The 14,467-nt window shown below is 39.6% G+C and overlaps 1 protein-coding gene across 1 annotated transcript in view; it reads left to right on the forward strand.

The window, feature by feature from the left end:
* Window positions 1-1,495: 1,495 nt before the first annotated feature.
* CD86 (CD86 molecule) overlaps window positions 1,496-14,467 on the forward strand; it is a 57,111-nt gene continuing 44,139 nt past the window's right edge. Inside the window, exon 1 of the mRNA XM_014563628.2 lies at window positions 1,496-1,644. The gene's annotated coding sequence lies outside the window, so the exon portion shown is untranslated. The remainder of the gene's footprint in view (window positions 1,645-14,467) is intronic.

Below are 14,467 nucleotides of genomic sequence, written 5' to 3' on the forward strand. Positions count from 1 at the left end.
GAATCCTATCATTTGTTATTTTTAAACTTCATTAAAAATAATACAGGTAGTCTATTTCTAATAATTCTTTCTTAACATTCTGATCTTCTAAACTAATTTACAACTTTTTTTTAGTCTTATCTTTACATTTTAGCTGGCTTTCATTTTTTTCTTTCTTCCTTCATAGCCTTTTTATTTTATTTCTTTCTTCAGTCATAGCTTTTCCATTATTAGAATTTCAATTTTAATTCATTTCTAAATATTCTGGAACATGTCTTTTAAGTACTTTATTTAGAAAGGTTATCTTAGTGGTGGTATTTTTGTTATTGTTGTTTTTCTGTCTGCTTGGTAATATATTCTATTGACTTCACACATAACTGGCAACTTATCTTGGTAGAGAATGCTTATCTCCAAACTTAATGAATATTGTTCTGTGATTTTCTGACATTTAGGGTTGATTAAGAGGCCAAGTCAGTTTAGCTCTCTCTGTAGTCAGCCTACTTTAAATTTCTTTTTCAAGTTTTCTTTGTCTTTGGAGTTTAAAATGCTCACAATGTTTTTTATCTGGATGAAAATCTATTTTCTTAAAGAAATTTTTTTGACAATCTGAACCTTTTGAGTGCCTTTTTAGTTCATATGCAGAAATTGCTTCTGGTAATAGTTTCCACTTGATGAATTTCATGCTTCTCTTTCAAGTACATCTTTTAATTTTAGGATACTGCTGTTTTTTCAGATCTTTATTTTAGGAATCTTCTCTTTGACAATTTAATCTTGGACTATAGTAGGAATGAAATAACAAAAGCAGCTAGTTTTTGTTTGCCCTCCTTGGTTATGCAGCTCTTGTTAGGTGGACATCTTCTTGCTGATGAAGTTCAGTAAAATCTTCCATCATCTTAGTGGTAGAAATCACAGGGGGAGGCTACCCACTTCCAATCCACACCCATAATAAATCACACTTTTTATGGACTTTGGGTGATGATGTGTCAGTGTAGGTTCATCTTTTGGAACAAATGTACCACTCTGGTGTGGGATCTTGATAGTAGGGAAGGCTGTGCATGTGTGGGGGGCAGGGAGTACATGGGAACGCTCCACGTTTCTCTTCAATTTTGTTATGAATCTAAAACTGCTCTAAAAATAACATCAATCTTTAAAAAATTAAAATAACATTTCATGAAGAAAAACATACTTTTAATTTTCCTACCAAAATCTGTGGAATGTTCTTTTACTCTATCTTATAGATGCGGAGTTTTGTTTGTTTGTTTTTTTTGTTTTTCTCTTTTTAATTATCTTATTTTCTAGGTTTTCTGAGGGAATTTCAAGAGGTGGGAATTTTTAGTCAGCCTCCTTTTAATGTCATGTCTGGGACTCAAGTCACTGAATTATTTTTTAAATATATTTAGACCTAGGTCAACAAATTCAAATGCAAGAAAAGGGTTAAATTTCTTCCACAAGTGTTGGCAAAATCTGTAGAAAAAAAAAAGAGGAACAGCCTTTAATAAAGAAAGTTACAGAGTATACAGTCATTGAGGAGGAAGGCTTTCACAGGCGTAGGAGGGGTTGCTCCTCCTTCCACTGTAACGTGGACCAGCACAGACGGACAGACAAGCAGGGTCATTCCCAGACGTTACCCCTACAGCAGGAACAGTGAAGATGGCTCTCAGGATGGTAAGTGATCATTATTCGTGTTTTTTGAAAGGCAGTTATGAGTCAAGTGACCTCAGCGTTAGGCTGAGGTTGAGGATGGTGCTCTGTTTTCTGTCCTTCCTGCCCAAGAATGGTAATTATTTACTAGGGGCATGTTTACACGGGAGCCCAAAGGGAGAACACCTAGGAGAAAGGGGTCTATGCTGTGGAAGGTTAGCTAAAGTCTTGAAGCTGTTCTCCCCTTCTTGCTCCAACACTCTAGCTTGACCTTCAAGGCAGGGGACCTTTTTGAAACATTCCCACCAAAGACATTTGACTACTGGTTAAAGGTGAGAATTATCTGAGGTGTCAAAATGTTTACTGGTTGTTGGGGTTCTTTAGGTGATTCATTTTGATTTTTTTAAACTTGCTTTCCAAATATTTAAATGTTGCAATTATTAATTTCAAGAATCAGGAAATTTTTAAATGTCTGTGTAAGTATAACGAATGATAAGGAGCAAATTCAGTGTACACCAAGGACAGTTTGGCCCGGGGTGCGGGGAATGAGAGAGAGAAGGTGGAAGGAGAGAGGCCAAGGAAAAGGAAGAGGAATAAGAGGTGTAAGAAGAAAACGCAGAACCTAGATAACAGGCCACAGACAGGCCATGGGAAATTCTGAGCAGGGTGAGGCAGTAGAAGGAAGCAGAGTAATCCAATTAGCTACGGGGTATTGAACACGCACTCCGTGTTGCGGACTTTACAAGTGTGATTTCACTGAATGTTAATCTTTGCAGTGATTCTTGGATAGATGGTATCATCATTGTGTTTTACAGAGAGATAACTGTGGCTTAAAGTGGCTAAATAATTAGCTAAAGGTCACACTAGTCATAGGGAGTAAAGCTAAAATCTTTCTGCTCTGCCCTGCACTGCAAGCTTTCTTCGTGCCCTGGCAGGCCTAGAGTGCCTTACTGTAAGTCCCACCCACCCTTCTCTTGGGTGATGGTAGCTAGGGTCACTCGTTATTTATTATTGTTCTTTGAAAATCTACATAACCCACATCTATCCAGTGCTTACTGGTTTGGGAAACAGCTTTGCTGCTTTTATTTGAGAAGCTTAGAATTTAATTTCCAAGTAAAGATTCCTTCTCCTTCCAGTGGAATTTTGAAATGTTACCTCTGTCTGAAGAAGTCAATTTCAGAATGTATCATTTTTGTGGCTCCATAGAAATGGTACCCCTTAACTACGCTAACACTGCGTGCAGATACCTATAGAGCCACAGGCCACTGCTTACATTGTTCTTGTTAAGATTCTGTTTCATGGGGCCCAAAAATTGATCATGAACAGGAAACTTTAAAATATAAATGGCCAATAGTGTTTAGTCTCATCATTATAAGGGCATAATCATATATGTTTGTAAAGTTTTAGTGACATGGATAGTTTCCTTCCCATTGTTTCTCCTAGGGAAAATCTTAGACACAACTTAAATGTCTAAACATAAGTAGTTGGTTAATTACGGAACATCTTTAATGGAATACCATTCAATCATTAAAAATTCTATTGTGGAGCAATTCTTAATGTGTTTAGCTTAAGACAAAAAGCAGACTGTACAGTTCTACTTCTTTTATACATGATACTTGTGTACACATGATGCTTATCAAAAATACAGATATTTTTATCTTCTATTTTGTGCTTTTGAACTTGGATCACATCTGCAGGCAGAAAAATAAAACTAGGTATTTAAGAAAAAGAAACCAGTAGCTGCTTCTCTCAGAAAAGTGGACAGCTGTATACTGGTACATGATCACTCATAATTTGTGGAATTCCATTGTTTGGGCTTTGGCCCTTTGTGTTTAACTTTTTTGTCTCTTGACTTCTCTTCAAAATATACTCATTCTACCCATAACTCACTAGATCCTGACAGGCCTGTTTTCATAGACAGTTCTGTGTGGAAGAGACCAGAGCACTCATTTCCTTATTTTACAAATGGATTGTACAGCTCTAGAGTGAGCTGCATGGTGAAAGGAAGAACAGTGCAGGGGTTAAACGGCCAAACCGACGAACCAGAGTGCTGGGGTTTGCATCCCAGCTTCTCCCACTTTCTAGCTTTGTGACCTCGGATCAATTGCTTAACCACTGAAATTCTTAGTTTCTTAGTTGTACAATGGGGGTAATTTTGATGTGTCATAGGTGGTTATGAGATTTTAATGAGATAATTCATGTAAAGTGCTTACAACATTGGTTTGATAAGTACTCAGTAATTATTATTAGTTGTTTTTATTGCTATCAGTTAGGATTGAGAAACAGAAAGGAAGCGATTTGTCTGAGATTATACAGCTACTTGATGGCAATGCTAAGACTAGAATTCAGGAAGGTTTTTTCCAGCAGAAGTATTAAATACCCTCGGAGCCTGCCAAGACAGCCTGAGGCTGGGCTCCCAGGGAAGCTGACATGAACTAGCAGAGCCCAAGCGCAAGACTAGCCTCTTCCAGGGAATGACTCTGATCACAGTGGGAAGCCAAATGCTAGAAAAAGAGGATGAAGCTGAGGAAGCTGAGAGCCAAATTAGATGCAAGGATGAAGTCAGGAGCAAAGAGCTAGCCCAGGAGAGAAAAGATGTTTGAGAGACTCAACTGAGGCTTTTCTGGACTACCAGCTGTGAGCTTCATGAGGTCAACATAGTTTAAACACCCAAAGTCTGAGTGGTTAAATAAACAAGTAGGGTGCACGGAGGAATTGTAGTATAGCTGCAAGAAGATGCTTGACACGTGGTACTAACAGAGGATTAGGCGGAGACTGGGAGAGACCAGAGCAAGGAACCCCCCATCCTCCACCCTGAGCCCAGGCATCTATTATGATTATCCTAAAGTCACAGCCTAAGTTTGAGGAATCATTAACAAGCACAAATATGATAAAATTGCTTTAAAAATTCCTCAGGCAGCAGAGTGCAGAACTGATTTGGGGTGACAAGGAAGTCAGTTAGGAAACTATTGGACTAATAGGACTATAGGAAACTAATCCAAGGAGAGGTGCTGAGGACATGAAACTCGGGCAGTTTTAATGGGATCAGAGAGAAGAGGATGCATTTGGGAGGTTTAAGCACTAGAATTGACAGGATTTGGTTTTTGACAGATATGGAGCTTGGAAGGAGAAAAATCTAAGCACATAGTGGCATCCTTCACAAAATGGGGGATATAGGAAGTGGAATGGGTTTGGGCCAAGGGAAAAGAAAGGACAGAAGTGGAGTTCATTTTTTAACATGCTGAATTTGAGGTCCTTTGGAGCAGCTAGATGATGATGTCCAAGTAGACAAGAAGATATACAGGCGTTAAAGCTCAAGAGAAAGGTATGGGCTGGAGTAAGCAATAAGAGTCTTCAGCATCAGGTGATAGTTGAAATTCTCATTGTAGGTGATATCATTGGGGAGAAGGGATAGTGGAGTGAGAAGAAGCCAAGGATGGAACCTGGAAAACTTTGACACTTAAGGAGGTAGATGAGGATGAAGAGTCTGCAACAGACACCAAGGAGGGACTAGAGAGATTGGAGCAAAGCAGGAGAAAAGTGATGTCACAGAAACCAAAGGAGGAAAGAGATGCAAGTAAGAGAAGGATGCTGTGCACCCGAAACTAACTAATATTATAAATCAACTATACTTCAATTTTTAAAAGAGGAGGACATGTCCATGGAAAGACAAAGTATTTTTACCAAACTTCTACACTGAGCACATGAGACACAGGAAAAGTGACTTTAGGGACTGAGTGTTAAGGACTGACTGTGTCCCCTCAAAATCGTATGTTGAAGTCTTAATCCCCAGTGCCTCAGGATGTGACTGTATTTGGAGACAGGGTCTTTACAGAGATAATCAAGCTAAAATGAGGTCATCAGGGTGGGCCCTAATCCAAGATGACTGGTATGCGTAAAAAGAAGGGGAAATTTGGCTACGGAAACACAGCTAGAGGGACGATGATGTGAAGAGACATGGAGTAGACACCACCTGTAAGCCACGAGGAGAGGCCTGGGACGGAGCCTCCCTCACAGTCCTCAGAAGGAACCAGCACTGCTGATACCTTCATTTTGGACTTCCGGCTTCCAGAACTATGAGACACTACATTTCTGTTGTTTAAACCACTCAGTTTGTGGTACTTGGTTGCCAGAGCCCTAATGAACTAATACACTTGGTAAGTGTACATAATCCTTTGGCGAGAGCACATATAGCCAGGAAAAAAAAAAAAACTGAATAAGTGGAGTAAGTGTCTCAGAGAGGTAGGGGAGGAACCAAAAAAAAAAAAAAAAAAAAGGATTAGGTCACCTAAGCTAACAGGAGAAAAATATTTCACAAAGTAGAGGGTAGTCATGGTGTCAAATTCTGCAGAAAGGTGAAGTAGGAGAATGACTGAAAATGTCAGGCCAGAAGTCCTTGGTGACCTTTGCAGAGCACTCCAGGCTGAGTAGAGGGGGTAGACCTCAGAGAGCTGAGAACTGAGACAGCAGATGGACCACTCCCCCAAAACACTCAGTGATGAAAGGGGACCTCTTCACAGGACTAAACTCACCTCTGCTGTCCATAAAGAGCCACAAGGAGACACCCTGGAGTCAGGCAGCAGACCCAGAGTCTCCTTTCCTTGCTGCAGCTGTCATTTTATGTCAGAGTTTTGGTACTGACACAGATTCCTCTCTCTCTTGTTAAGCCATGAGAAAGTCGTTATTCAAGTCAGAGAGGAAATTTGTGGTGAATCTGATGATGTAAAGCAGGAAACAAACCCCAGTGGAATTTGGAGGATCACTTGTAACATGTCAACAAACAGGAAAAAACGTAATAGGATTGGAATAGGGAAGTATTAAATCATTTTCTTAGAAAGCGTTGAAGTTAAAATGAGTCTAAAATTTGCTTCCTGTAGTCTCAGAATATTAGTGGGCCAAACAACCCAAATATCACAGTTCTATATTGTTGGGGATCAATTAATCAGGTTTGACTCTACTAAAAGATCTAATAAAGATAAAAAAGAATGCACATTTAGTTAAGTAAATGAATTAGTATCAGCCAGGAAGTAACCATGGGGCAAAACCTGAAATAAATAACCACCCAAAAGATAAACCTAGATCATCGTCTCCATCTTATGACTATTTTCAACCAACTAAGCAATACGTCTTCATCAAGAACTTGATAGTTTTAAGACAGTATGGAGAATATAGAAGAAAACGCTGACATGTGATTTTTATAGTCTAACTGGGAATAGTAACCAATGACCATGAAATTACAAAAGCAGTGCAGTGCAGTTAATAATTAAGTGACTTTAAAATTTGTAAATAATCAAAAAATACTCTTTTCAGTACACATTGAAGAAACGCCAATTCAAGCACCAACGTGATATTTTCATTTATCAGATTAACCAGTAAACAAACAATCCAACTAGAAAATAGGCAAAAGACAGAAAGACATTTCCCCAAAGACGATATACAGATGATAAATAAGCACATGAAAAGATGTTTAACATCACTAGCCATTATGGGGATTAAAATTAAAACCACACTGAGGTATCACCACACCCCAGTCAGAATGGCTAAAGTGAAAATGATGGTAACACCAAATGCTGACAGGGTGCAGAGAAACTGGATCGCTCACACATTGCCATTGGGAATGTAAAATAGTACAGCCACTCTGGAAAACAGTTTGGCAGTTTCTTACAAAACCAAACATACATTTATCATATAACCCAGCAATTGCATTCTTGGGCATGTATCCCAGAGAAATGAAAACCTATGTTCACTTGAAAAAAAACAGTACATGATTGTTCATAGCAACTTTATTCCCAGTACTCAAAAACTGGGGGAAAAATGTCCTTCCATGGGTAAATGGTTAAACAAACTGTGGTACATGTATACAGTGGAATACTACTCAGCAATTAAAGGAGAGAACTATTGATTCACACAAAAACTTGGATGAATCTCCAGGGACTTCTGCTAAGTGAAAATGCCAATCCCAAAATGTCACTGTGTGATTCCATTTTTATGACATTCTTGAAATAACACAGTCATAGAGATGAGAGCAAGTTAGTGGCTGCCACAGTTAGGGGTGTGGAGAAAGGAACAGGTGTGTGGTACAAAGGGATAGCACCAGGGAGCCTTGTGGTGATGGAACAGTTCTGTATCTTGATCATGGAAGTTGTTACATTAATCTACACATGTGGTAAAATTGCATAGAACTACACACACACACACACACACACACACACACACACAAGTGCACATAAAACTGGAGAAATCTGAATAAGTTCAGTGGATTAAACCAATGTCCATTTCCAGGTTTTGACATTGTACTAGCAGGCACAGAAGTTACCACTGGGGGAAACTGGGTGAAGGGTACACAGGATCTCCCTGTACACTTTTTTGCCAACTTCCTTTGAATCTTTAATTATTTCAAAATGAAAAGTTTAAAATGTAATTAAAAAAAACACAAAATATTCATCTTTGATAAATATTAAAGAAATGCCAGTGCAAATACCAATGAGATATTTTGATTTATCAAGTTAACAATTTGTTTTTTTTAGGGGGTGGGAATAATAATGCTCAGAGTATACAAGAAGAATGGTACTTTCATATACTACTTCAACTTTCCTGGAAAGCAATTTAAGATTCTGTATCAAGAGTCTTAAAAATGCTTATGCATGCAAACTTGGCCCACTGCCTATTTCTCTGTATTTAGTAATTTTTTCAGTTCATTCAGCACCTTTGTTCTAGGCACAATGCCACAAATTAGAAATACCCTGGAGATCAGTAAGCAGGATTTCTCTCTTGAGAGTGCTCAGCTTAGTGGTAAATATATCAAATGTGATGATATTTCTTGTAACAGAAGCGTGCGAGTTTTCCATTTGTCTGTAGGTAGTATTGTGTCTTGGATCAGTGCCAGAGTTTGAGTCAGTCAGACTGGTGTCAAATAATAATAATAAGTAGCTCTGTACTTATTAGCGGTATCACCTTGGGGAAGCTATCTAGCTCCCTGAACCTCAGTGCCTCCATCTGTAAAATGGGGCTACTAGTACTTACCAATGCCATGAAGGTTATAAGAATTTACAATGGATGTAAAGTCTTGTGAAAATGAAATATTTTAGGCTTCACATTTTTTTCTTTAAAAATCTATTTTTTCCTGTATTTTAAATGAAGTCTTAAATTTCTTTGGCTCTGCCTTTTCTGATTCAGTTCTAGCAAATGGATTCTTACCTATTACACAGAAGTTGCTAGAACAGACCTCCTAATTAAAGATAAGAAAAGGCCAGGCTCGATGCAGGTGAAAAAGGTGAAAACCAAACAAAAAAGCCACCTAAAATATATTTACATAAGGTAAGATGCCAAAAACATTGAAATGAAATCCTGCCGTATAATTGGTACTTATGTGAGTGTCTTCATGAAGTTGTCCTTGAAACCCCCTTTTAAGCCTTCTGGACTTCAAATATTTTATGTCTGTTATGTCTTCTTTTATTTATAAAGGCTTTTTTTGCTCATTAGTCATCATGAGTAACATTCAAATTTACACTTCTAATTTGAGAAGATATATAAACTATTTTTCTTTATCATAAAAAATGCTTACTCCTCTTGCTCTAATAATGTCACCTTAAGGGATCTAGATAAATAGTAAGAGAGATGTTAAAAGATTTGTGCACAAAAATGTTTATCACACCATTATTTAATATAATGAAAAATAAGAATAGATCTAAGGTAGACTCACAGGAGAAATTTCCTGTTTCTTATATCCTGCATCAGTGTCTGGACGCATTTTTACATGCCAGCATGTCTCACTACCAGGCCACCAGTTTCTACCTCTGCCCTCTGTTAGCACAGCTGAAGTTCAGAGAAGGGGGAGATAATTGTGGCAGGAGTGGCTTAGGAATAAGTTATATGGGGGCCCGGGCTATAGTGGATCAAGGTTAGAAAGGAGGGAGTTGGAACTATTTGTTTATTAACTTATCCAATAGTCTTATTTAATGTTGAGAAAATGAAGTTGAATCAGGTAGAGATCCTGTTAGACGCTACTAAGGGAGGTCTCACCATATTGGGGGGGGGCATTATCGTACACTCTGCTACTCATGTATTGTTTCATTGAATCCTTTCAGGAAGGAGGCACTCTTATTATCCCCCACGTTCCACCAATGAAAACTGAATCTTAGCGATGTTAAGTAACTTGCCCAGGTCACGTAGCTGGTAACAACCCAGGAGTCCAGACTCTCATGTGATTCTAGATCGAAGTTCTGAACAAGCATGCTGTGTATCATGGGAGATCGGGGAAGAACAGATTACCTTTAGCAGTGAGAAAGATTTGTAGATGAAGAGATTGGAGCTCGGAGAAAGGCGTTTTGGGTCAGGGTCCAAAACAAGCTCTGACAACCAAGTGACAAAGGCAAGAGTGAAGGAACCAGTGGTCTGGGGTAGAGGTTGAAAATTAAAGTCTGGTAGACCAAAAATAGTATGCAGACTGACAGTAGTCTTTAAAAAAAAAGAAAAAAGAAAAAAAGAACATAAATACAACTCGTTGCCAACATTTAAAAAAATCTGGAGAATCCACATAAATTTGAATTTCCAGCTCCTCTGGGAAATCAGAATACTTGGTAACACTGGACCCACATTCCCATATGGTAACAACCGGTGAATCTAGCAGAGTCTGCCCGACCCCCAGTGGGGCATAATCTCTCCACTGCCCACGTGGCCCACTTTGTTTATTTACATTACCTGCCAGGACCCTGCAGGCACTTGAGTGTAAAAGCCTTGGTCGAGGGAGTGAGGCAACAGCAAGTGGGAAGGAATAAAAATGGAACAAGGCAGGTGAGGCTGGGAGACAGAAGCTAAGGGTACTGAAAGTGTGGAGCCAGCAAGACACTTCCCCTAGGAAGCCAGACCTTAAGGCAGAGGCCACTTATCTTTTTCCCTTCCGACTGAGTTGGGAGTGTTCCCAAGATCTTCACCTGGTGGCTGGAAGATAGTGGATTGGGATTGAGGAGAGAACTTGATTGGGGGCTCAATAGAAAAGGTGGAAAATTTGAGCAGGGACTAGAAGAGTTAATGTGCCCATTCGGTGGCTCACCCAGGACATTGTTTCCAAGAGAATTTCCTGCCTTCTTAAGCGTTCATGGTTGCCAGAAAAAAAAAAAGTTAGGAAAAAAGTCAAGCAGACTCAAACCCAGTCTCTTTCATGCCTCTAGCTGAATTTCACCCATCCTTTACACACTCCTTAGGAATTGATCTGAGGGGATCATTCAGTTCGGGGGGTGGGCCTTAGGAAAAACATGTCCTTATAAAGGAAATATGGGCAGTTTACTTCTCTAAGCCTCAGTTTCTCCATCTGTTAGAAGGTCTCATAATTTCCATTTTTCAGAGGGTAAGGATAAAGTGAGCGAATGGAGGCTTATGCAGTGCGTGGCTCGGAGTAGGAAGGAGCAGCGATGGCTGTGGTAAGCAGGGAGAGGGCTAGGAACTTGAATAGGTGTTGTCCCTGGATCCTTATGATGACTGTGTGAGCTCAGCATTATTTTCCCCCATTGAAAAAAAATTGAGGAACTTGAGGTTTAGAGAGGTTAAGCAAGTTACTCAACATCACACAATTAGTAAGGGGCAGAGTGGAGAGACTTACTCAGTGCCCGACCACACCAAAAAAGTACACTGGCATCTATCCGACATTCTAATGACAGTCATGCAGCATTATCAGCCAGAAATTAAAACAGATTTAATTCTATATCCCACTAAAACCTGGAGGTCACCGGCTGTGTATCCCCAGGCAAGTGGCCTAACTTCTCTGAAACTTACTTCTCCTCGTTTATAAAACTGTGTATGTTTGTTGCACAGATTAAGTGAAGTAACACATTTAAAGCACTTAGCAGGGCACCCAGCTTATAAGCAACCAGCTAACAGATACTAACTTTAATAACCTTTACTGGACCTGTTCCTTTGCTAACCACTAGGAATGCAAAGGGGAATGAAACGTGCCCATTGCTCTTTTGGAACTCAGGACAGGAGCACCATCTGAGCAGTGAGACTTTAGCCCCATGGGGAAACGTTACAAGGGAAGAATAAATAAGGTGACTTGGGAGCAAGGAAGATAGAGATACTGTGAAAAGAGGAGGGAAGGATGGCAAAAAAAAAAAAAAAAGTTTCAGCTGTGAACTGAATCTTCAAGGAATGTGGAATGATCTGGCTCTTAAAGGAAGAGGAGCATTTTGCAGGCTGAGAAGGCAAGAAAAGCATTCCAGGCAGAAGGGACAGTTTGTACAAAGGCAAAGAAGGCAGAAAAGTCCTGAAAGGGCTTGAGAAGGTCAGGGAATAGCGAACAGTTCAAGTGTGACTAGACAAGTTATATGAGTTGATTGATAAAAGCAGAAGAGAAAACTTGGATTCAGGCTGTGAAGGGCCTCATGCGTCTTGCTAAGTAAGAAATGTGACCACTACCCAAGAGGAACCGGGAGCAAATCTTTAAAGCAAGGAAGTTTCATAATCAGATTGTTTTTGACGGAAGATAATGGTACAGTAAATGATAGTGAGAGGGAACCAGCTTGGAGGCTGTTGGAATAGTCCAGACAAGAGGTGACGAAGGTCCTATCACTGGCTGCCAATGAAATGGAAGTGGGTGGTGAGGAAGGGGAAGTGAGGGGGCAACATAAACACGTGTGAAATCCAAGCTGTGAAAATGGCTTGGTCCTGTCTTACCACAGTCATCCCAAAGGACCAAAACAAAAACACAGAAAGCCTCTTTTAAAAATAATCTCTTTTGTTTGTATGCAAATAGTCCAGGCACAGTGAAAATGCAACTCAAGTGTGATGACAAATACAATACTGTGTCTCCAATCCAAGAAATGCGAAGATGGAACTGGTTTACAAATGCTGTCCTTCTTAAAAACTCCACCTCCTCCCATTAAAGCTGTAGCTAACCAGGGCAAGGCTTATTTGAAATGATTTTCAGTCTTAAACCAGATTTGAGGAAATCTATTTAAGGCACTTTCAGAAGAGGCTTTCCTTTACTCACGTCACTGAAGAGTAGAAAGAGCGACATCTTGTTTTGCTGGAAAATTTCTTTCAGGGAGCCACACCTCAGTGTGGTGGTGGATCTTTAGAATCTTCCAGAGAAAGGTGTGTGAAGGGAACCGCAAAAATTACACTTCTGTGGTTCTGCACCACCAACTTGAAAATTGCAAATCCAAGTTGACAAATGCATATTTTAAGGGTTCACAGAAGTCTTATGTGCATTGCTTTTGGTTACGAAGATGATACAGGGAAGTGAGCCTTGGGTGTGCAGTACCCCCTCCCTCGACCCTGTTGTGAAATGGAAGCTTTAAAAAATCCAGGGTTTTTTTTTTTTAAACAAGCTTAGTCATACTAGCTATGTTCTGTATGCCCCAGTCTATTTTATTTTACTCTGTAGTGCACATTTTATTTATACACCTCTATAAATATTTTGCATAAAAAGGTGCTTTCACAGATGATCGTGCTTCCCTAAATTTGAAATTATGCTGCCATTTGTTAAAATGTGTCAGTTTTGTTATGTATTATATTCCCTCCTCTGCACATATAGGAAAAAATATATGGACTTAACTCTTCTAGCAACTTTTACATTCAGAATATTACCTCATTTTATTTCTTCTGAGTATAAAGGAAATGGCTAATGTCAGAAGCTTTGTGAAAGAAATGACGGTTTCTCAGAATGTGTAAGAGCAGATTCTTAAAGCAAGGGGCCACTAAAATTCAGAGATCACAATCTTCTGAGTTGGGATTTAATGTTCCCAGGTAACACTAAAGATTGAAAAGGATAATAAGTTTGGAATCAGATATTCACTTTGTTAGATTCTGAAAAGTGCCATCACCAATGTTGGCAGTTTATCTTATCAATTTGCTAACTTGCCAGTGTTATGTATTTCATTTGTCTTGGAACGATTTTATGAAATTTTGTTATTTGTTAACTAATAGGCCATCTTTTGTGTAAACTATCAGAGGAAGTCCTGAGACTTGAGATCGTATTGTAAGCCTTACTGGATGGCTAGAGTACAGAATTATTAAATTAGTTAAGGATCACTTAGTCTGCCCTTCCCTCAAGTGAGCTCTCTCTGCTGTGCCATCCATCAGTCACGGTGACCATTTAAAATAGGACATATCTCTTGGGGAGCCTACTCCTGAGATGGAGGGCCTGGGGAAAGTTTTCTTAATTGTGACCTACATGATCTTGTCAGAATCTGTCTCATGCTCTTAAGATGGCATTTAATCATTAAGACGTCATACGTAACTGAAGTTGTTTATGTTGAAAATCACTTGGTGGCAAGTACCTTGCCTCCAAGGTACTCTGTTAGAAGAAATAAAATGCGATAATATTCTTAATGTAAAAATTGCTAGAAGAGTTAAGTCCTTTATTAGATTGGTGCAGGTCTCCCGCACTCACCTGCAGGATCTGGGAGGGCAGGGATCCTCTGCCTTTGCTCACCTGTGATCCAGCACCAACCCAGGACCTGCACTTCATCGGGGCCAGTAAAGCATTTGTTGAATGAATGAAGGCAAATTACAAAGTAGAAATTCCAAATGGTGCAATTACACCTGTGAATTTTTAAGAATTATTGGAAAATGGGAAATGTTAACTGAGATACAAAGATGGGTGGGAACACAGGTGAAGCATAGTATGTGTGTATTTGGATGTCACTAGAATCTACAGTTACTACCAGTTCCCACAGATGCTCTGGCACCAGCCATGGTGCTCTACCCAGCCCCTTCCAGGAGGTGTTTGTATAAGCGGCAGGCAGGCAGGCAAGGCAGGGGGGTTGCACTGGATGTGGCCTTGCAGCTGTAATCTCAATCTCTGACCATGGGGTGAGTCGTGAATCCCTCAGTTCCCTAAATTACAGTT

Source organism: Camelus ferus, chromosome 1 (assembly GCF_009834535.1).
Source record: "Camelus ferus isolate YT-003-E chromosome 1, BCGSAC_Cfer_1.0, whole genome shotgun sequence".
NCBI classification, from domain to species: Eukaryota; Metazoa; Chordata; class Mammalia; order Artiodactyla; family Camelidae; genus Camelus; species Camelus ferus.